A 22156-nucleotide genomic window follows, 5' to 3' on the forward strand; every position below is an offset into this window, starting at 1 on the left:
TCGAGTATTAATATTCAGGGACAATGTTAATGCAATAAGACTAGCATGTAGGTCAGCTCGATGACCTGATCTCACAAGTCATGGATATAGAGATATCAAGCTGACACATGGGTATACATTGGAGAATGTATACTGAATGACCCGCCATGAGAAAGTATCATGGATCGTTATATGAGTGTCATATACTTTCTCATGTGGCTATTAGTATGACTATTAGTCCTTAGACCTGAAGTCACCATGGATCCCTACCTAAGGAGTTATGTACTTTGGTTTCGTCAAACGTCACTCGTAACTGGGTGGACTATAAAGGCGATTACTGGGTATATAACGAATTATGCAGAGGGATGTGAGTGATGTAGATGGGATCTATCCCTCCCATATGACGGGAGCGACATCGGTATTCTTGATAGAGTGAGACCACTAAGTGCATAGCCATGCCCAAATGAGTCAACATTAGATGTTGAGCTCATTTGATCGAGTGAGTCTACTTGGAGTTCAAGATTTAGATTGATTAGAGGATGACACGGTCTATGCCTCATATTGATCAATCTAGATGTCTAGGATAGAAGGACAATGTCACATATTGTGAGGAGTCACAATTAGTAGTCACAAGGTGATGTCGGATCTCGACATTCTTATAACTTGGGTAGTAATGATGTGTTGCTAGATACCGCTCATTACTTATGCTCCTAAATGGGTTTAGGGCATTGCCAACGTTACAAGAACCTATAGGGTCACACACTTAGGGCAATTAGATGGAGATTAGGTTCATATGATGAACCAAGAGGATTAGATTCATTTGATAAATCAAATTGGATTAAGAGTAATCCTAATTGGGCTAACTTGAGTTCGACTCAAGTTGATTCATGTGTTCAATGAGTCTAATTTTGATTTTGACTCATTGAATCAATTTAATTAAATGAATTAGATTCATTATATTAAGTTGGCTTGAATCAAATGGTTGGATTCGATCAACCATGGAAGAGATTTGGTCAAGTTTGACTTGACTTGAGAGGAAGATTAAAAGTCAAGTTTGACTTGACTTTATGCCACCTCATTGGTGAGTTGGCATTGAAGTGGACCAATGATGTTACTCCACATCATCATGGGTGCCGCCTCATGGAAGTTACAAAGCCATTCTCTTTAATGGCTTCATATTAATTGCAATTAATGCAATTAATTTGGGAGTTTTCACCATTGAGAGTGGCCGGCGACTTTGGGTTTGAATGAGATTTCATTTTTCATTCAAGTGGTGTATCTTCTTCCTTCTTCCTCTCAAGCTCTCCCTCTCCCTCTCCTCCTTGCTTGGCCGAATCTCACTAAGGTGCTAGCACACCTTTGTGTGAGGTTTTTCTCCACCTACGTGTCCGTGTGGATACTTCTAGAGAACCGACGCTTGACGATCTAGAGATCCGGCAACCCCTTGGACGAGCGGGAACGCGAAAGGGCACGCAACAAGGGTAAAGCTCTTAACATGTAGATCTAGGAGTAGATCTAAAAGGTTTTTGAAACTCGTACTCGTAATTTTTCGTTCGGCTTTCCTTACACGGATCTACGGCTTTGGGTGATTCGGGGTTTCCGCGACGCGAAAAGCGGTTTTCGCGGCCCGAAAAACCCAACAGGATTGTCATGTTAAACCCTGCAGGTGGACTTAATCCGACATGATGATAAGGTTGAGTGGTACTACTCTTGGACTAAGATATTAATTAAATGAGTTGTCAGTAACTCACTTAATTAGTGGGCATTCGACATCTTAAACACAGGGAGACTAACACACTCATAATAAGAAGGAGCCCAAAAATATAATTTGGGATTGGTGCGGTAGTTCAATAATAGTTCTCTAGTGGAATGAATTATTATTGATAAAATTAAGTTGCGTGTTCGGGGCGAACACGGGATGCTTATTTTTATCGGAAGACCAAAACCAATTCCTCCTCTCGGTCCCTATCATAGCTTCTTATTTATAGAGTACTATACCCACCTTCATACCCATGTTATAGGGGTCGGCTAAGCTAGCTTGGGGACCAAGCTAGGGTCGGCCAAGCCTTGGTCCATGGGTGGTCGGCCCTAGCTTGAACCCAAGTCTAGGTGGCTGGCCATTAAAAATACAAAAGGAATTTTAATTTTAAATTTTTTCTTAGGTGGAATACATGATTTAAAAGAGAGTTTAAAAATTAAAATATTTCCTTTATAAGATTCTACAAAAGATTAAGAGAAGAGTTAAATCTCTTTCCTTATTTGTAGATTAAAAGGTTGATTTTAATTTTGGTAAAAACTTTACTTATTTATCATCCACATGTCGAAAAGATAAATTTTAAAATTATAGAAATTTCCTTTTATAGCATCAACCATGAAGGGATTATTAAAGAGAAATTTTATTTTAAAATTTTTCTGGAAGAAAATTAGGAAGCTTTAATTTTTCTAGCGAAAAATTTTCTAGTTTGCTTGTGTTGATTGGCCGGCCATATACATTAAGAAAAGAATTTTAATTTTAATTAATTAAAATTTTCCTTTTCAATGGCAATAGAATTAAGGAAGGTTTTATTAAATTTTCCTTATTTGCCAAGGCTAAAGGATTATAAAAGAGGGGGTTTTGGATGCCTTTGTGGTAACAACCTCTATTCTATTTTCTCCCTCTTTTCTTCCTTGGTGTGGCCGGCCCCTTCAAGTTCTCTCCTCTCCTTGGTGTGGCCGAACCTCTCATCTTTCTTGGAGATCAAGTGGTGGCCGGATCTTAGCTTGGAGAAGAAAGAGAGAAAGCTTGCATCCCTTGGAGCTTAGTTGGTGGAAAAAGTTCTTCATCCTTTGGAAGTTTTGTGCTTGGCCGAAACTTGAAGGAAGGAGAAGAAGGTGCTAGGTGGTTCTCGTCTCAGAAGATCGTTGCTCACACAACGTCCGAGATTAGAAGAGGAATACGGTAGAAGATCAAGAGGTCATTATTCACAAAGAAAGGTATAACTAATAATTGTTTTCAGCATCATGTTAGTTTTGTTTCTTTGTAAAAATACCAAATATAAGAGGCATGTGATTCTAGTTTTTCGAATTAGTTTTCGAAGTTGTGTTCTTTTGTTTTTTTTCTTTTCCTTGTGATTTGATTGTTCTTAGAGGTTAACCTAGGGTTACTAAGGGAAGGTTAAATATTTAATTTCCATAAAAGGCTTTGTCTAGTCGGTGGTGGTTTCTCCCATATCCAAGAAGGTCATGTGTCTCGCCATGCAGTACTGGAAGCCGATTTTGGAAATAGATATTTAATTGTCTTTGTGACCTAGGTGATTTGGATCGAACGTGTTAAGTTCCGCAGGAGATCCAAGTCTAAACCTAAAAGAACAAATAAATTAAACTTAGGATCAAACGTGTTAAGTTCCGTAGGCGATCCAAGTTTAATTTAAAAGAACACATGGTAGCTAGGAAAAGGTTCAGACCTTTGTACAAAATTTTTGTACAATGGAACCGATAGGTTTTCCGAGTAGCAACCAACACCTACGTGTAGGCAATGGAGCACAGGTTGTTGTTGCTGTAGGAATTTACTTTCTATCTCTCCCCTCTGGGCTTGTACTAGAATTAGATGAATATTGTTATGTGTCTGCTCTCACAAAGAACATCATTTCAGTTTCTTGTTTAGACAAGAAAGACTTTTCATTTATAATAAAGAACAAATGTTGTTCCGTTTATTTAAATGATATGTTCTATTGTAGTGCACCTATGATGAACGGACTCTACATTCTAGACTTGGAGAACCCCATCTATAACATAAGTACCAAAAGATTCAAGTCAAATGAAATGAACCAAACCTATCTCTGGCATTGTCGCTTAGGTCATATAAATGAGAATCACTTATCCCAGCTCCATAAAGATGGTTTGCAGGACTCATTTGATTTTGAATCATATGAGACATGAGAGTCATGTCTACTGGGCAAGATGACCAAGACTCCCTTTAGTGGACACAATGAAAAAGCAACTGACTTGTTAGAACTTATACATAGTGATGTATGTGGCCCTTTCAATGTCACTGCCAGAGGTGGTTATAGGTACTTCATTACATTTACTGATGACTTCAGTAGATATGGTTGTTGGTTGCTACTCGGAAAACCTAATGGTTCCACTGTACAAAAATTTTGTACAAAGGTCTGAACCATTTCCTAGCTACCATGTGTTCTTCTAAATTAAACTTGGATCGCCTGCGGAACTTAACACATTTGATCCAAAGTTTAATCTATTTGTTCTTTTAGGTTTAGACTTGGATCTCCTATGGAACTTAACACGTTTGATCCAAATCACCTAGGTTATTAATTCCATTAAATATTAATTTCCAAAATTGGCTTCCAGGACTGCATGGCGAGGCACATGGCCTTCTTGGATATGGGAACAACCACCACCGCCTAGACAAAGTCTTTTAAGGAAAGCTAATATTTAATTTCCTTAAATAACTTTAGGTCAACCGAAAAGAACAATCAAATCACAAGGAAAAGAAAAATAAAAGAACACAACATTGAAAACTAATTCAAAATACTAGAATCGCATGCCTCTTGTATTTGGTATTTTTTCCAAGAAATAAGACTAGTATGATGCGGAAATTAAATACTAGTATACCTTTTCTTTTGCAAGCAAAAACCTCTAGGTCTTCTACCGTATTCCTCTTCTAACCTCGGACGTTGTGTGGGCAACGATCTTCCGAGATGAGAAACCACCAAAGCACCTTCTTCTCCTCCTTGCAAGATTCGGCCAAAACAAAAGCACCTTCAAGGATGAAGAGAAAACACCACAAATGCTCCAAGGGATGCAAGCTTTCTCTCCTTCTTCTCCAAGCTAGAAACCGGCCACCACTTAATCTCCAAAGAGGTTGAGAGGTTCGGCCACAAAGATGGAGAGAAGAGAAAGAGGAGAGGTCGGCCACAGCAAGGAAGAAAAGAGGGAGAAAATAATAGAGGTTATTCACCTTGAAGACTCCCAAAAACCCCCTCTTTTATAATCCTTAGCTTTGGCAAATAAGGAAATTTAATTACAATAAAATTTCCTTAACTTTCCTTGACATGAATTAATTAAGAAAAATTATACAAAATTTCCTAATCCCTCATGTCATGGTCGGCCACCTCATGGAGAGCAAACAAGACAATTTTCAATCAACAATTAAAAATTCCTTATTTGTCTTCGGAAATTTTAAAAAATAAAATTTCCCTTTAAAATCCCTTCATGGTTGATAAAAAGAAATTTTTATAATTTTAATTTTTCAACATGTGAATAATTTATAAAGAAGAAAAATAAAATATCTTTCCAATCTACAAATAAGGAAAGAGATTTAATCTCTTTCTTTAATCTTTTGTAGAACCTTATAAAAGAAATATTTTAATTTTTAATCTCTCCAATAAATTATATCTTTCACATAAAAAAATTTTTAAATTAAAATTCTTTTTTAATTAAATAGGGTCGGCCACCTAAGCTTGGGTTCAAGCTAGGGTCGGCCACCCATGAACCAATGGTTTGGCCGACCCTAGCTTGATCCACAAGTTAGCTTGGTCGGCCCCTACACCATGGGTATAAAGGTGGGTATAGTTGGGCATAGTACTCTATAAATAAGAGGCTGCGATAGGGACCGAGAGAAGGAATTGGTTTTGATCTCCCGATAAAATTAAGCATCACGTGTTCGCCCCGAACACACAACTTAATTTTATCAATAATAATTCATTCCACTAGAGAACTATTATTGAACTACCGCACCAATCCCAAATTACATTTTTGGGCTCCTTCTTATTATGAGTGTGTTAGTCTCCCTGTGTTTAAGATGTCGAATGTCCACTAATTAAGTAAGTTACTGACAACTCATTTAATTAATATCTTAGTCCAAGAATAGTACCACTCAACCTTATCGTCATGTCGGACTAAGTCCACCTGCAGGGTTTAACATGACAATCCTTATGAACTCTTCTTGGGGGCATTATCAACCTAGATACTAGGACACAGTTTCCTTCTATAATCAACAACACACACTATAAGTGATATCATTTCCCAACTTATCGGGCTTATTGATTTATCGAACTAAATCTCACCCATTGATAAATTAAAGAAATAAATATCAAATATATGTGCTTGTTATTATATTAGGATTAAGAGCACACACTTCCATAATAACTGAGGTCTTTGTTCCTTTATAAAGTCAGTATAAAAGAAATGACCTCTAATGGTCCTACTCAATACACTCTAAGTGTACTAGTGTAATTATTTAGTTAAGATAAACTAATTCCTAATTACACTACGACCTTCCAATGGTTTGTTCCTTTCCATTTTGGTCGTGAGCTACTGTTTATAATTTATAAGGTACTGATAACATTATCTTCTGTATGTGACACCACATACTATGTTATCTACAATATAAATTAATTAAACAACTACAAACAAATGTAGATAATTTGACCAAATGTGATTCTTTATTCATAATAAATGTTTACAAAAGCTTAGGCTTTCAGTATACACTCTAACAATCTCCCACTTATACTAATGACTAAGCTGTCATATCTTCTGCCATAAATCTGATTCTCATTCCCTCCACATGCCGATCAAAAGCGTTTGCCGGAAGGGCCTTAGTGAAAGGATCTGCCAGGTTATCTGCTGATGCAATCTTGGCGATGACAACTTCTCCTCGCTTCACGATATCTCGTATCAGGTGGTACTTGTGCTCTATATGTTTACTTTCCTTATGGGCTCGTGGTTCCTTCGAGTTTGCAACTGCACCGCTATTATCACAATAAATTGTAATGATTTTGGACAAACCAGGAATCACATCTAAGTCCATTAGAAAGTTCCTGAGCCATACTGCTTCTTTAGCTGCCTCAGAGGCTGCTACATACTCAGCTTCCATGGTTAAGTCTAAAACGCATTTCTGCACTCCTCCATGCAATGGCTCCACCTCCTAAAGTAAACACATAGCCTGATGTAGACTTACTGTTATCCCTATCTGATTGGAAATCTGAATCCGTGTAACCCACAGGGAGCAAATCATCTGCTTGGTAAACTAGCATATAATCTCTAGTCCTTCTCAGGTACTTTAACATATGTTTTACTGCAGTCCAATGTCCTTATCCAAGGTTACTATGATATCTGCTAACCATGCCCACGACAAAATAGATATCAGGTCTCGTACATAGCATTGCATACATAAGGCTTCCTACAGCCGAAGCATAAGGAACTGCTTTCATGTCCTCTATCTCCTTTGATGTCTTCGGAGACATCTCTTTAGATAGAGTTACTCCATGCCTAAAAGGTAAGAAACCTTTCTTGGAATCCTGCATGCTAAAATGAGCAAGGATTGTATCTATATATGAAGCTTGGGACAAACACAACATTCTTTTCTTGCGATCCCTTTTAACTTTGATCCCAAGAATGTGTACACAATCTCCTAAGTCCTTCATATCAAATTGTTTGGACAACCATACCCTTACGTCTGATAATACCTTGACATTGTTGCCAATTAACAAAATATCATCTACGTATAGTACAAGAAATACCACCATGTTTCCGTTACACTTCTTGTACACACAAGACTCATCCGGACACTGAATAAATCCATATGACTAGATTACTTTATTAAACCTAATGTTCCAAGACCTTGAAGCTTGCTTCAGTCCATAAATAGACCGATTGAGCTTGCACACTAGATGTTCTTTGCCTTTTTCGATGAACCCTTCTGGTTGCTTCATATGGATGTTCTCTTCAAGACTTTCATTAAGGAAAGCTGTCTTGACATCCATTTGCCAAATCTCATAATCCATATGAGCAGCAATGGATAAGAGTATCCGGATAGACTTAAGCATGGCTACCGGTGAAAAGGTCTCCTCATAATCGATTCCCTCTTTCTGAGTGTACCCTTTCGCAACAAGCCTAGCTTTGAAGGTTTCTACCTTCCCGTCTGTCCCTCTTTTCCTTTTGTAGATCCACTTGCATCCGACGGCTTTTACACCATCAGGTGGTTCTACAAGCTCCCAGACCTTATTAGAGTACATAGACTCTATTTCAGACTTCATTGCCTTTTGTCAAGATGCTGCATCTATATCTTGGAGTGCTTCGTCATATGTTCGGGGATCAGGTTCATGTTTACCCGAGATTAAGTCCGAAGACTCTCCCAAAAACATGAATCTCTCAGGTTCCCTCACAACTCTCCCACTACGACGAGGCACCGTCTGTGGTTGTGTATCAGGTGTAACACGTGTTGCAGTCTCTTGTGGTACTTTATCTTATACTGTTGGTACTAAAGTAGACGTGTCCTCTCTAAGTTCTTCTAGAACAACTTTGCTACTGGGCTTGTGATCCATTATATAGTCTTCTTCTAAAAACTGGGCATTGGTGCTAACAATGACCTTCTGGTCTTTAGGACTATAAAATAAATCACCTTTCGTTCCTCTGGGATAACCCACAAACATGCGAACTTCTGTCCGAGATTCTAACTTATCAGCATCAGGTTTCAGCACATGTGTTGGACTACCCCAAATCCGAATATGTCTTAGATTGGGTTTTCGCCCATTCCACAATTCTGTGGGAGTAGAAGAAACAGATTTAGAAGGTACTAAGTTCAGAATGTGCGCTGTCGTTTCCAGAGCGTATCCCCAAAACAAATTAGGTAATTCTGAATAACTCATCATCGATCTAACCATCTCCATAAGAGTCCTATTCCTTCGTTCTGCCACACCATTTTGTTGGGGTGTACCAGGTGCAGACAATTGGGATTGAATCTTGGCCTCTGATAAGTAATTCCTAAACTCTCCTAAGAGGTATTCGCCACCACGATCAGACCTTAGTGTCTTGATACTTTTACCTAGTCGTTTCTCCACATCAGCCTTGTACTCTTTGAACTTATCAAAGCACTCGGACTTGCGGTGCATTAGGTAAATGTATCTGTATCTTGAATAATCGTCTATAAAAGAGACAAAATATTCAAAACCACCTCTCGCCTGGATAGACATAGGACCACACAAATCATAATGAACCAATTCTAACACTTCTTTGGCTCTATACCCCTTGGCCTTAAAAGACCTCTTGGTCATTTTACCTTCCAAGTAAGATTCACAGGTTGGAAAATTTTCCAACTCTAATGAACCCAAGAGTCCATTGGCTATAAGCCTTTGAATCCTACTTAAGTTAATATGACCAAGCCTTAGATGCCAAATATATGTTTGGTTCATTTCTGAAGGTTCTTTTCTCTTATTTAAGTTAGAAGATGTGTTATTAATTTTCATTTTTTACTTTGTGGGAGAAATTTGATTTAAAGTATATAAATTGTCAACCAATGCACCAGAACAGATAATCACTTTATTTCTCTTAATAACCACATCGTTACTAAAGGAAACTGAATATCCATCCAAAAACAGCTTAGAAACTGAAATTAAATTCTTTCTAAAACTGGGTACATAAAGACAATTTCTTAAAACCAAATTTCTATTCCTATTAAAAGATAAGTAGACGTCTCCCACTGCAACAGCCGTCACCTTAGTAGCATTGCCCATGTAGCCGGTAATCTCTCCTTCAGTTAGTCGTCGGGTTTCCTGGAACCCCTGCAAGGAATTGCAGACATGATCAGTGGCTCCCGTATCTACACACCAGGTGCTGGTAGATAACACTGCTAAACATGTTTCAATAACTAGAGCATGAGATATACCTTTGTTGTTTTGATTCCTACGAGGACAGTCCGCCTTCCAATGCCCTGACTGCTTGCAGATGAAGCACTTGCCCTTCGGCTTCTTCATTCCAGCTTTCGGTCCTGTACTCTGAGATTTATTCACTTTCTTTGCTGAGCTAACTTGTTTCTTCTTCTTCTTTCCTTTCGGTTTAGAAGTTGAACCATTTTCAGCATAGTGAATATGAGAATTATGACGGAACAAACCTTCTGCTGCCTGAAGTTCTGTCAGTAGTTCCGCCAATGAATATACCCTTTTATTCATGTTGTAATTCAGGCGGAATTGCTCAAAACTTCTAGGTAGCGTTTGGAGGATCATATCGATCTGGGTTTCCCCATCAATTTCTCCTCCAAGAATTTATATTTCATTTAGATAAGTCATCATCTTTAGGATATGATCCCTCACGGGAGTACCCTCTTGCATGGTGGTCATCATTATCTTTCTCATGGCTTCTTGCCTAGAGGCCTGATCCTGGTGACCAAAGAGTTCCTTGAGATTGTTCATAATATCATAGGCTGCTGGTAAATCTTGATGCTGATGTTGCAATAAATTTGACATTGAAGCCAAAATGTAACACCGCGTCATCTCATCTGCTTTTACCCATTTCCTATGATACTCAACCTCCTCTTGGGTAGATTCACCATTGGGTGTATCAGGGCAAGGTTCAGTCAGTACAAACTTATAGCTTTCAGCAGTAAGAACAATGTCCAGGTTCCTTTTCCAATCTATGTAGTTAGGACCAGTAAGTCTGTTCTCTTTTAGTATGATGGCCAATGGGTTGAAAGTCATCCTAAGAATCACAAATAACTTTTGGTCAGAACTCTAAATTTAGAATAATATTGATTCCTTAAACAATACTATTTTAAATTAACCAACACTTCAAAACACCGTGAATTTTGTATGCCACGTTAGTGTGGACGTATACAAATTCAACATTTGTAAAAGGAGGGTTTAACCCATTAATTTTATTATCTTGTCAACCTAACTTTTTGACAAATAAAATTAATAGTTGGTTTCCTTTGGTCACACGAATAATAGCAGTGACTCCGATGGGGAGGATACTATTAGACGTGCCTAAGTGTATACCATTACTTGACACTAAGTCCATTAATAAGATTGTGTCCCTTCCGATGGGGAAGATCACACACTCTTAATTAATTTCCTATAGTCATCCAAAATGGAAGTTTGTTCTAGTGATCCACAAACAAGCTCATCCGATATGGAGGAAGGCACTCAGAGCCAACGCGCAAGCTTGTTTGCATCACTTACAAACCAATAATGGAGACCGTGGAATTTATTTAAAAACCCTCTCCCACTTAGTTATTTAAAGTGAGGAATTTTCACTATGCTAGTCTACTAAACATGTATACTAACATGCACACACAGCATAATATAAAAGCAATAAATAGAAAACTAATTTTCAACTATTATGGCTTTTATCTATTGTTGTCCTCCGTGTGTCATCATCCCTAGTTGCTGCCATCTTTGGCTACTTCCACCGGGTCTAGTTGTCGCATCCATCTTGCTCCTTGTTCCGCTACACCTCTGGTCCTCAAAAGATTCCACGCCTTGCAAGATTCGATCCGCGACATAAATAGAATTTTACATTTTCGATCCTATATTCCTCGAAGGAATGTACATGTAAACTACATCGAACATAAAATAAAATTTACATCCATCGATCCTATATTCCATAAAAGGAATGTACATGTAACTAGATCAAAAAATAAAATCCAAATAAAACTAAATGCAGCTCCTGCTGTATTTTATAATACAATCATGCACACACAATAAATGCCCTTGACATGTCCAAGGGTCCAATCACACACATAATAACTATAAGTCATAATAGTTGGATCCTGCATCCACAAAGTTAGCACATCCTACTATTAACCTGCCTAGATTATGTATGACATGTGTATAATTAAACTAATACCAAATACACAGAGGTAAAACTCTAGCTCTGATACCAATTGTTGGTTGCTACTCGGAAAACCTAATGGTTCCACTGTACAAAAATTTTGTACAAAGGTCTGAACCTTTTCCTAACTACCATGTGTTCTTTTAAATTAAACTTGGATCGCCTGCGGAACTTAACACATTTGATCCAAAGTTTAATCTATTTGTTCTTTTAGGTTTAGACTTGGATCTCCTGTGGAACTTAACACGTTTGATCCAAATCACCTAAGTTATTAATTCTATTAAATATTAATTTCCAAAATTGGCTTCCAGGACTGCATGGCGAGGCACATGGCCTTCTTGGATATGGGAACAACCACCACCGCCTAGACAAAGCCTTTTAAGGAAAGCTAATATTTAATTTCCTTAAATAACTTTAGGTCAACCGAAAAGAACAATCAAATCACAAGGAAAAGAAAAATAAAAGAACACAACATCAAAAACTAATTCGAAATACTAGAATCGCATGCCTCTTGTATTTGGTATTTTTTCTAAGAAATAAGACTAGTATGATGCGGAAATTAAATACTAGTATACCTTTTCTTTTGCAAGCAAAAACCTCTAGGTCTTCTACCGTATTCCTCTTCTAACCTCGGACATTGTGTGGGCAACGATCTTCCGAGATGAGAAACCACCAAAGCATCTTCTTCTCCTCCTTGTAAGATTCGGCCAAAACAAAATCACCTTCAAGGATGAAGACAAAACACCACCAATGCTCCAAGGGATGCAAGCTTTCTCTCCTTCTTCTCTAAGCTAGAAACCGGCCACCACTTAATCTCCAAAGAGGTTGAGAGGTTCGGCCACAAAGATGGAGAGAAGAGAAAGAGGAGAGGCTGGCCACACCAAGGAAGAAAAGAGGGAGAAAATAATAGAGGTTGTTCACCTTGAAGGCTCCCAAAAACCCCCTCTTTTATAATCCTTAGCTTTGGCAAATAAGGAAATTTAATTACAATAAAATTTCCTTAACTTTCCTTGACATGAATTAATTAAGAAAAATTAAACAAAATTTCCTAATCCCTCATGTCATGGCCGGCCACCTCATGGAGAGCAAACAAGACAATTTTCAATCAACAATTAAAAATTCCTTATTTGTCTTCGGAAATTTTAAAAAATAAAATTTTCTTTTAAAATCCCTTCATGGTTGATAAAAAGAAATTTCTATAATTTTAATTTTTCAACATGTGAATAATTTATAAAGAAGAAAAATAAAATATCTTTCCAATCTACAAATAAGGTAAGAGATTTAATCTCTTTCTTTAATCTTTTGTAGAACCTTATAAAAGAAATATTTTAATTTTTAATCTCTCCAATAAATTATATCTTTCACATAAGAAAATTTTAAAATTAAAATTCTTTTTTAATTAAATATGGCCGGCCACCTAAGCTTGGGTTCAAGTTAGGATCGGCCACCCATGAACCAATGGTTTGGCCGACCCTAGCTTGATCCACAAGCTAGCTTGGCCGGCTCCTACACCATGGGTATGAAGGTGGGTATAGGTGGGTATAGTACTCTATAAATAAGAGGCTATGATAGGGACCGAGAGAAGGAATTGGTTTTGGTCTCCCGATAAAATTAAGCATCCCGTGTTCGCTCCGAACACACAACTTAATTTTATCAATAATAATTCATTCCACTAGAGAACTATTATTGAACTACCGCACCAATCCCAAATTATATTTTTGGGCTCCTTCTTATTATGAGTGTGTTAGTCTCCCTTTGTTTAAGATGTCGAATGTCCACTAATTAAGTGAGTTACTGACAACTCATTTAATTAATATCTTAGTCCAAGAATAGTACCACTCAACCTTATCGTCATGTCGGACTAAGTCCACCTACAGGGTTTAACATGACAATCCTTATGAGCTCTTCTTGGGGACATTATCAACCTAGATACTAGGACACAGTTTCCTTCTATAATTAACAACACACACTATAAGTGATATCATTTCCCAACTTATCGAGCTTATTGATTTATCGAACTAAATCTCACCCATTGATAAATTAAAGAAATAAATATCAAATATATATGCTTGTTATTATATTAGGATTAAGAGCACACACTTCCATAATAACTGAGATTTTTGTTCCTTTATAAAGTCAATATAAAAGAAACGACCTCTAATGGTCCTACTCAATACACTCTAAGTGTACTAGTGTAATTATTTAGTTAAGATAAACTAATTCCTAATTACTCTACGACCTTCCAATGGTTTGTTCCTTTCCATTTTGGTCGTGAGCTACTGTTTATAATTTATAAGGTACTGATAACATTATCTTCTGTATGTGACACCACATACTATGTTATCTACAATATAAATTAATTGAACAACTACAAACAAATGTAGATAATTTGACCAAATGTGATTCTTTATTCATAATAAATGTTTACAAAAACTTAAGCTTTCAGTATACACTCTAACAATGGTTATGTGTATCTGATGACACATAAGTCACAATCCTTTGAAAAGTTCAAAGAATTCAAGAATGAAGTACAAAACTAGCTAGGCAAGAGTATTAAGATACTTCGATCAGATCGAGGTGGTGAATACCTTAGCCATGAGTTTCGTGACTATTTAGCTGAGTGTGGGATTCTATCCCAACTCACTCCTCCTGAAACACCACAGTGGAATGGTGTATCCAAAAGGAAGAATCATATCATATTAGATATGGTACGATCTATGATGAGTTACACAGATCTTCCTATATCTTTTTGGGGATATGCTCTAGACACAGCAGCCTTCACACTTAACCGTGTTCCATCCAAAGCTGTGATAAAGACACCATATAGGATATGGACTGGGAGAGATGCCCAGATATCTTTTATGAAGATTTGAGATTTTGAGATTTACATTCGACGTCAAATCTCGGACAAACTGGGACCCAAATCCGATAAGTGTTATTTTATAGGATATCCCAAGGAAACGAAGGGATATTACTTCTACATTCCCAGTCAGCACAAAGTGTTTGTGGCTAAGACTGGGGTATTTCTAGAAAAGGACTTTGTATTTAGAAAAACTAGTGGGAGTACATTCAATCTTGAAGAAGTTCAAGATATGGACCATAGCACTGAAGCCTTGATAAAAGTTGAACTGGAACCACAAAATGTTGTGGATGATGAGATTGTTGCTCAAGGAGTTGAGGAATAACAACCCGTTCAAATAGACCTACCTCTTCGTAGGTCTGAGAGGGTACGTCGTCAGCTTGAGAGAAACTCATTTCTCTTGTCTGACCATGATGACGTTATGCTCGTTGAGAATGAGCCTACCTCCTATCAGGAAGCTGTGATGAGCCCTGATTCTGAGAAATGTCTAGAGGCCATGAGATTCGAGATGGAATCCATGTACACCAACCAAGTATGGACTTTGGTTAATCCACCTGAAGGCGTCAAACCCATTGAGTGTAAGTGGGTCTTTAAGAGAAAGACTAACATGGATGGTATACATACCTATAAGGGTCGTTTGGTAGCTAAAGGTTTCAAGCAAATTCATAGTATTGACTATGATGAAACCTTTTCTCCAGCAGCGATGTTTAAGTCCATTTGGATCATGCTTGCTATTGCAGCATACCATGATTATGAAATATGGCAGATGGATGTCAAAATCGCATTTCTGAATGGAAACTTGCTCGAGGATATGTACATGACACAACCTGAGGGTTTTGTAGATCCACTGCATACTGGCAGAGTATGCAAGCTACATAAGTCCATTTATGGACTAAAGCCAGCTTCTCGGAGCTGGAATCTTCGATTTGATGATGCGATCAAACAGTTTGGTTTCATCAAGAATGAAGATGAACCCTGTGTCTACAAGAAGGTTGTTGGAAACAAAGTTGTCTTCCTTGTATTGTATGTGGATGACATACTACTCATTGGAAATGACATCCCTTTGCTGCAGTCTGTAAAGACTTGGCTGGGGAATTGTTTCTCAATGAAGGACTTAGGTGAAGCCGCCTGTATTTTAGGCATAAAGATCTATAGAGATAGGTCTAAGAAATTGCTTGGCCTAAGTCAAAGTACATATATTGACACGGTATTACTACGGTTTGCCATGTAGAATTTCAAGAAAGGATTTCTGCTGATGTCACATGGTGTGAGTCTTTCGAAGACTCAAAGTCCCTCTTCTAGAGAGGAGAGAGACCGCATGGATAAGATCTCTTATGCTTCAGCCATAGGATCTATCATGTACGTCATGATATGTACTCGTCCTGATGTTTTGTATGCTTTGAGCATGACGAGCAGATACCAGTCAGATCTAGGTGAGAGTCACTGGATAGTGGTCAAGAATATTCTTAAGTACTTGAGAAGGACTAAAGACTATTTCTTGATATTTGGAGGCGATGGCGAGCTAGCAGTAAAGGGCTACAGTGATGTCAGCTTCCAAACTGACCAAGATGATTATAGATCATAATCTAGGTTCGTGTTTTGCTTGAATGATGGTGCTGTGAGAGTATCCACAGAGGCTAACATCGCTGATCCCTTGACCAAGGCTTTGGCACAGAGAAAGCATGATGGTCAAACTAGGTCATTGGGTGTTAGAGCCTACACTGATTGACACTCGTGCTAGTGGAAGATTGTTAGTGAGAGTCCTAGAGCCAATCATGTGATGATTATTGTATGGACTCAATGCATTATATTCCTATATATATTTATAAAGGTATTTCTTTATGGTTATTATACTTACTTATATTAGTGTCAAATAACTAAGTATAATAGTGTCCTTGAGTAGAAGGTTCTTATCTATATCAATCGATTGGTTGAATTGATAGTGAGATGATATAGAGAACACTACTCTTAATCATTCCTAGTCAAGTATTAACATTCAGGGACAATGTTAATACGATGAGACTAGCATGTAGGTCAACTCGATGACTTGATCTCACAAGTCATGTGATCCTGTCCGAACGCTGAATCGATGGACACTGGGCATGTGGTGCTCTCTGAATTGGTGACGTGGATCTCTGACCGGCCGTATGGATCTCCGGCGAACCTGCAAAGAAGTCAGGCTGGGAAGGGGTTCCCGGCGATGACCCTCCGACGCTCAAGTCAGGCAAGAGGAAAACTATGAAGTGGCTCCGAATATGAGAGATCGCGTGATTGCGTACCTCCGGCGAAGTCTGAGGACTCTTATATAGAGCTGTGGGGAGGCTTATGCACACCTACCGAGGCGTACACGTGTCATGTACCATGCCCTAGTATGGGCTTACCAGAGGAGCATGCATGACACCATATTACTACAGTCCGAGCACATCTTTGATGGGACAGCAGAACCTTCCGTCATAGGATTCTGCGTATGGCTTGGTCATCGAACATACCTGTTGTCAGAAGATGTTCCCCAATGTCCCCTTGTCCTTGTCTCTTCTTTCCTCGAGCCGACCGTCCATCCGCTCGGCCGGCAGTGGTCCGACCGGGCGTAGGTAGCGGTCCGACCGGGTGCTCGGCTGAGACTGTTCCTTCACAGCATTGATGCTTTACGCCTTGGCCGAGCGGGCTACCTGCTCGGCCCGACGACCCTGTTCATCATGAGCGTCGGAAACCCGACTCCCTGTCGGGTTGTCTTTGATTCCGCTCGACGTTCGGCCGGTCGACCCACCCCTTCTCCGATCGATTGGCCTTCATGCTGACCCTTTTTGACTTTTGACCTCCACGTGACGTTGACTTCCCTCCAGAGGGGGTCCCCCGACCTTACTGTCGGATTATCATGGATATGAGATATCAAGTTGGCACATGGGTATGGATTAGAGAATGTATACTAAATGACCCGCCATGAGAAAGTATCATGGATTGTTATATGAGTGTCATATACTTTCTCATGTGACTATTAGTATGACTATCAGTCCTTGGACCTGAAGTCACCATGGTTCCCTACATAAGGAGTTGCATACTTTGGCTTCGTCAAACGTCATCCGTAAATGGGTGGACTATAAAGGTGACTACTGGGTATGTAACAAATTATGCGGAGGGATGTGAGTAATGTAGATGGGAACTATCCCTCCTATATGACGGGAGTGACATCATGATTCTTGATAGAGTGAGACCACTAAGTGCATGGTCATGCCCAAATAAGTCAATATGAGATATTGAGCTTATTTGATTGGAGTGAGTCTACTTGGAGTTCAAGATATAAATTGATTAGAGGATGACACGGTCTATGCCTCAATTGATCAATTTAGATGTCAAGGATAGAAGGACATTGTCACATATTATGAGAGTCACAATTAGTAGTCACAAAGGTGATGTTGGATCTCAGCATTCTTGTAACTTGGGTAGTAATGATGTGTTGCTAGAAACCGCTCATTACTTATGTTTCAAAATGGGTTTAGGAGCATTGCCAACGTTACAAGAACCTATAGGGTCACACACAAAGGGCAATTATATGGAGATTATGTTCATATGATGGACCAAGAGGATTGGGTTCATGTGATGAACCAAATTGGATTAAGAGTAATTCAAATTAGACTAATTGAGTTGGACTCAATTTGATTCATGTGTCGAATAAATCTAATTTAGACTATGATTCATTGAGTCAATTTAAACCAATTAAATTGATTTGAATCAAAGGTTAGATTTGATCAACCATGGGAGATGAGAGGTCAAGTTTGACTTGACTTGAGAGGAAAGATGAAGGGTCAAGTTTGACTTGACCAAATGCCACCTCATTGTGACTTGGCATGGGCCGGTCAATGATGATGTTCCACATCATCAAGGCTACATCATTAAGTGTCACCTCATGAGGAAGACCAAGAGCCATGACTCTTGGTATTACATGGAGGTTTAAAATGCCAATAAGTGGCCGGCCACATTTGATGAAGGTGTAAGTGCAAGTGTGTGCTCATTGATTCTCCCTTCTTCTTCTTCCTCTCTTCTCTATTCTCCCTCTCCTCCATTGCCGAAACCACTCAAGGGTGCTAGCACACTCTAAGTGGTTCTCTCCACCTTTTGTCCGTGTGGATACGTGTAGAGGAGTGTACACCTGACACTCTACGAGATCCGGCAACCATTTGGACGAGCGGGATAAGCGAAGGGCTTCGCTACAAGGGTAACGCTTTCTTCATGTAGATCTAAGGTAGATCTAGTGTAGACAAACATGTACATGAATTTTATTTATCTATCTTCGCATAGATCCATGGCTAGCTTTCGGGTTTCCGCAACGCAAAAAGCGATTTTTGTGGTTCGAATTGCTAGCAATAATTGTTGCATCAAAGACAATAGTTTTGTAAACATTGTTGTCTTTTGCCAAATTTAAAATTTTCTAAAATCATTGTCTTTGTGATGTTGTCTTTTAGCCGTTTTGTTGTAATGTACATTTTCTGAACTTCGGGCGCAAGTGTTTCCTCTAGATTCGATTGATCATATGCTTTCATTATGTCGTAAACCATGATTGCATTGCATTTGCAGGCCTTGATAATTCCTCTAGAGCAATCGGGCAAGATGATGAAGAAACAGAAAGTTCAATTTAGTCAAATACATACAACTCTCTATGACAATACTAGTTGTAATAATTTGAAATAAACTCAGTGAATATATATATATATATATATATATATATATATATATATATATATATATATATATATATATATATATATATATATATATATATTCACTATATCCTCATCACGGAGAGCTATATTTCTACATCTAAACTGATTACATGAACACTTTAACTCCGCACAATTCAAGCATTCTGGATGAGACAACAAAGTTCACAAACTCTTCAACCCTAATAAAAAATTCTTGACTAATAAATTCATTGTCTAACCTATTATACATCCAAGCCTTGTTTATGTACATTATAACCTAATGAGAATAAAATTTTCAACATGATTAATCATGTCAAACTAAGTATGCTTATATTCATTTTGATCATCTTTTGTTAGATAAGGCTATATTTTTGTCTCAGCCAATGATATTCTCATACTTATGAATAGGGGCGGAGCTATGATATTAGTTCAATGTATGCAAATTGCAGTTACTGTCGACAGACACGTTACAGAGGGTGCCTCCCTCGGTCTAGTTTCAACGGCAAACCTGATAGTAGTGTCAAGATAGCTCGAGGCCTCTGCAGCTCATGAGTCGTACTCGCAAGCAACAAGGAATGCCTCTAGGGTGAGATGAGTATAAACAATAGATAAATAATCCTTAGAAATTATCCCAAATCATGATCCTTTTTGAGTTGTAAATAAGGTCCATTATCCCCTGATCCTGTCGGGAATCTGAGAAGATGGAACCGCTGGTGTGACGTGTCTAGAATGTTGACTTCATCTCCATGACCCGGATGGTGAGCTGTCTTCTGTGTTGACCAAGTCATCCGATGTCCTCTAGTCAACAGTACATGTAGCTAGTGACCGAGTTGTCCCGGCCCCTGGTACCCCGATGCTCGAGAAGAATCCCACAAATATATAAACAGTCGAATAATAGCATAACAATGAAAGAAATATAGGATGAGTGGGGTAACGTACCTGGCCCCGGGGAACACCCTCGGATGGATCGGACAGTCGGTCGTGCTGCAGATTGAGTCGTCATGACCCTAAAGAATAGATAAACGTATACCAGAAGAGTAGCTGGCACCGGTGGCCCGAAGCCGGACGCGATATGGATCCGCAAGACGGCACGCGGTCTGACTACAGCACCGGCTCGCAGGCCGGATTAGGGGCATGAAGGTCGGAATACCATAGTGGCCTGAAGGTCGAACACTCTATCGGCTCGCAGGCCGGAATACAATAGCGACACGAAGGTTGGACACCCTATCAGCTCGCAGGCCAAGTCAAATAAATAGTATGAAGCATAAACACTCAGGCGGCGACTACCTGGAGGGTGACGACGATGTATGGTGGTTGCGGGATCATGCGGCGACGCTGGAAAGGGGGAAGACGATGCGGCAGCTAGGCAAAAAGGGTGTGCCGGCGTCAACCGGTATCGACAGCCATCGGTGAATGACGAAGGCAGCGAAGTGACTCACCGGGAGCAGCGTCGGTGGCTGGAGGCAGCATCCACAACCGCTGGAGGCGGCATCCATAGTCGCTAGAGGCGGCCCTGGTGACGGGAAGCACTGCTAGACACTGCTCCTCGGCGATGTCAGCATGGAGAAGCGGAAGGGAGGAAGAAGGGGCAATGACGCCCTCCTCATGAATCTGAGTGGTGTCCACGGCATGAAACGGCGGTGGTGCCGCTTGGAGACGACCATGCCGAGAAGGAAAGAGGAAAGGAGACAGAGGAGAGGCGGCGTGCATGCTCCATTCGCGACGGTGGAGAAAAAGTCAAGAAGAGGAGGGTGAGAGGTAGCGGCAAAGGAGAAGAGAGGGGCTCATGCGGCGCCGGCTGGTTCAATGAACGGTGGTAGAAGGAGGCTGCCCTCCCTCTCCCCCTCTCCCCCTCTCCCTCGCGACGGCGGGAGACCCAAGCCCCCTCTGGTGAACAGTGCTTCTCCTCACTTAAAGCCCTAACATGTCGAATGATGAAAATTCCCCTCTTCATCCTTGTAATTTCCCTAATGCCCTGTGATACATCCGCATCACAAGCCTCCGCTTCAAGTCTAGTCGAAGGAGGCGCAAGTCTGACTGACTAGATAGCCTGTCGCGAAAGCTGAATCACTCTCGATATCAGGGTTAAATTGCTAAACCCCTCGTATAATGCCTCGCAAGCGGTCGCTATAGTAATAGTGTCATACAAGAGGTGGTAGCGATGTCGAGTGAACCACGAGAAATAATACCGAGTCAACAACCGGACCAATGCAGAGCGAACGGAAAAACGTCAAGTGAGCGACGAGTAAAATGATAATCGACCGAGTGATATGTGGGTTGCCGAGCAGACCGAACGAAAAAGTGTCGACCGGGGTAGTCAGAAGAATGCCAATCAGGTGGAGAGACGCTGGGTAAGCGAGGCAAAGCATGCTGCCGCGAAAATGCTAACCGAGGGATCAAGAGAATGTCGACCGGGCCACCAAAAAATACCGATCGAATGGCCATAAAATGTGATCGGGCGACCCAACAATGTCAACTAGGTGACCGTGAAATGTTGATCGGGCGAACAAGCGGGCGATGCCGAGTGGGCGATCGAGAAAGTGTCAACCCATCAATCATAAATTATTGACCAGACCATCTAGAGAATGTCAAGTGTTCGACCTAGTTCAAGTTTGTGGCCGAACGGATAGCTGAGCGATACCGATTGGATGACTACAAGAGTGTTAAATGAGTGTCCTAGAGAATGTCGACCGGACGATCGTAAAATGCTAACCTGACAATCAAGTACTGAGTGGGATGATGCCAAATGGGAGAGCGAAAAGGACGATGTCGGTGTCTCGAGTGGGTGCGAGTCTCATGCGGCCGAAGGGCATGGAACCCGTAGGATGCCCTGGTGTGAGACCAATGAAGATACTTCAGCCCTAGACCAGTGGTTATCTGATGGTCCGAGATCAGTGGAGATACTCCTGTCCGAGATCATTGGAGATAGCTCGACCTCGAACAGGAGAGATGAATGCTCTGATAAGTTGGACTGTGATCAATGAAAATCACTCGACCCCGAACGGGGGAGATAAGA

General features: G+C 39.9%; 1 pseudogene; it reads right to left on the minus strand.

The window, feature by feature from the left end:
* LOC122010863 overlaps positions 1–20850 on the minus strand; it is a 40051-nt pseudogene extending 19201 nt beyond the window's left edge.
* Positions 20851–22156: the final 1306 nt, after the last annotated feature.

This window comes from Zingiber officinale, chromosome 8A (assembly GCF_018446385.1).
Source record: "Zingiber officinale cultivar Zhangliang chromosome 8A, Zo_v1.1, whole genome shotgun sequence".
In the NCBI taxonomy this organism is placed as follows: Eukaryota; Viridiplantae; Streptophyta; class Magnoliopsida; order Zingiberales; family Zingiberaceae; genus Zingiber; species Zingiber officinale.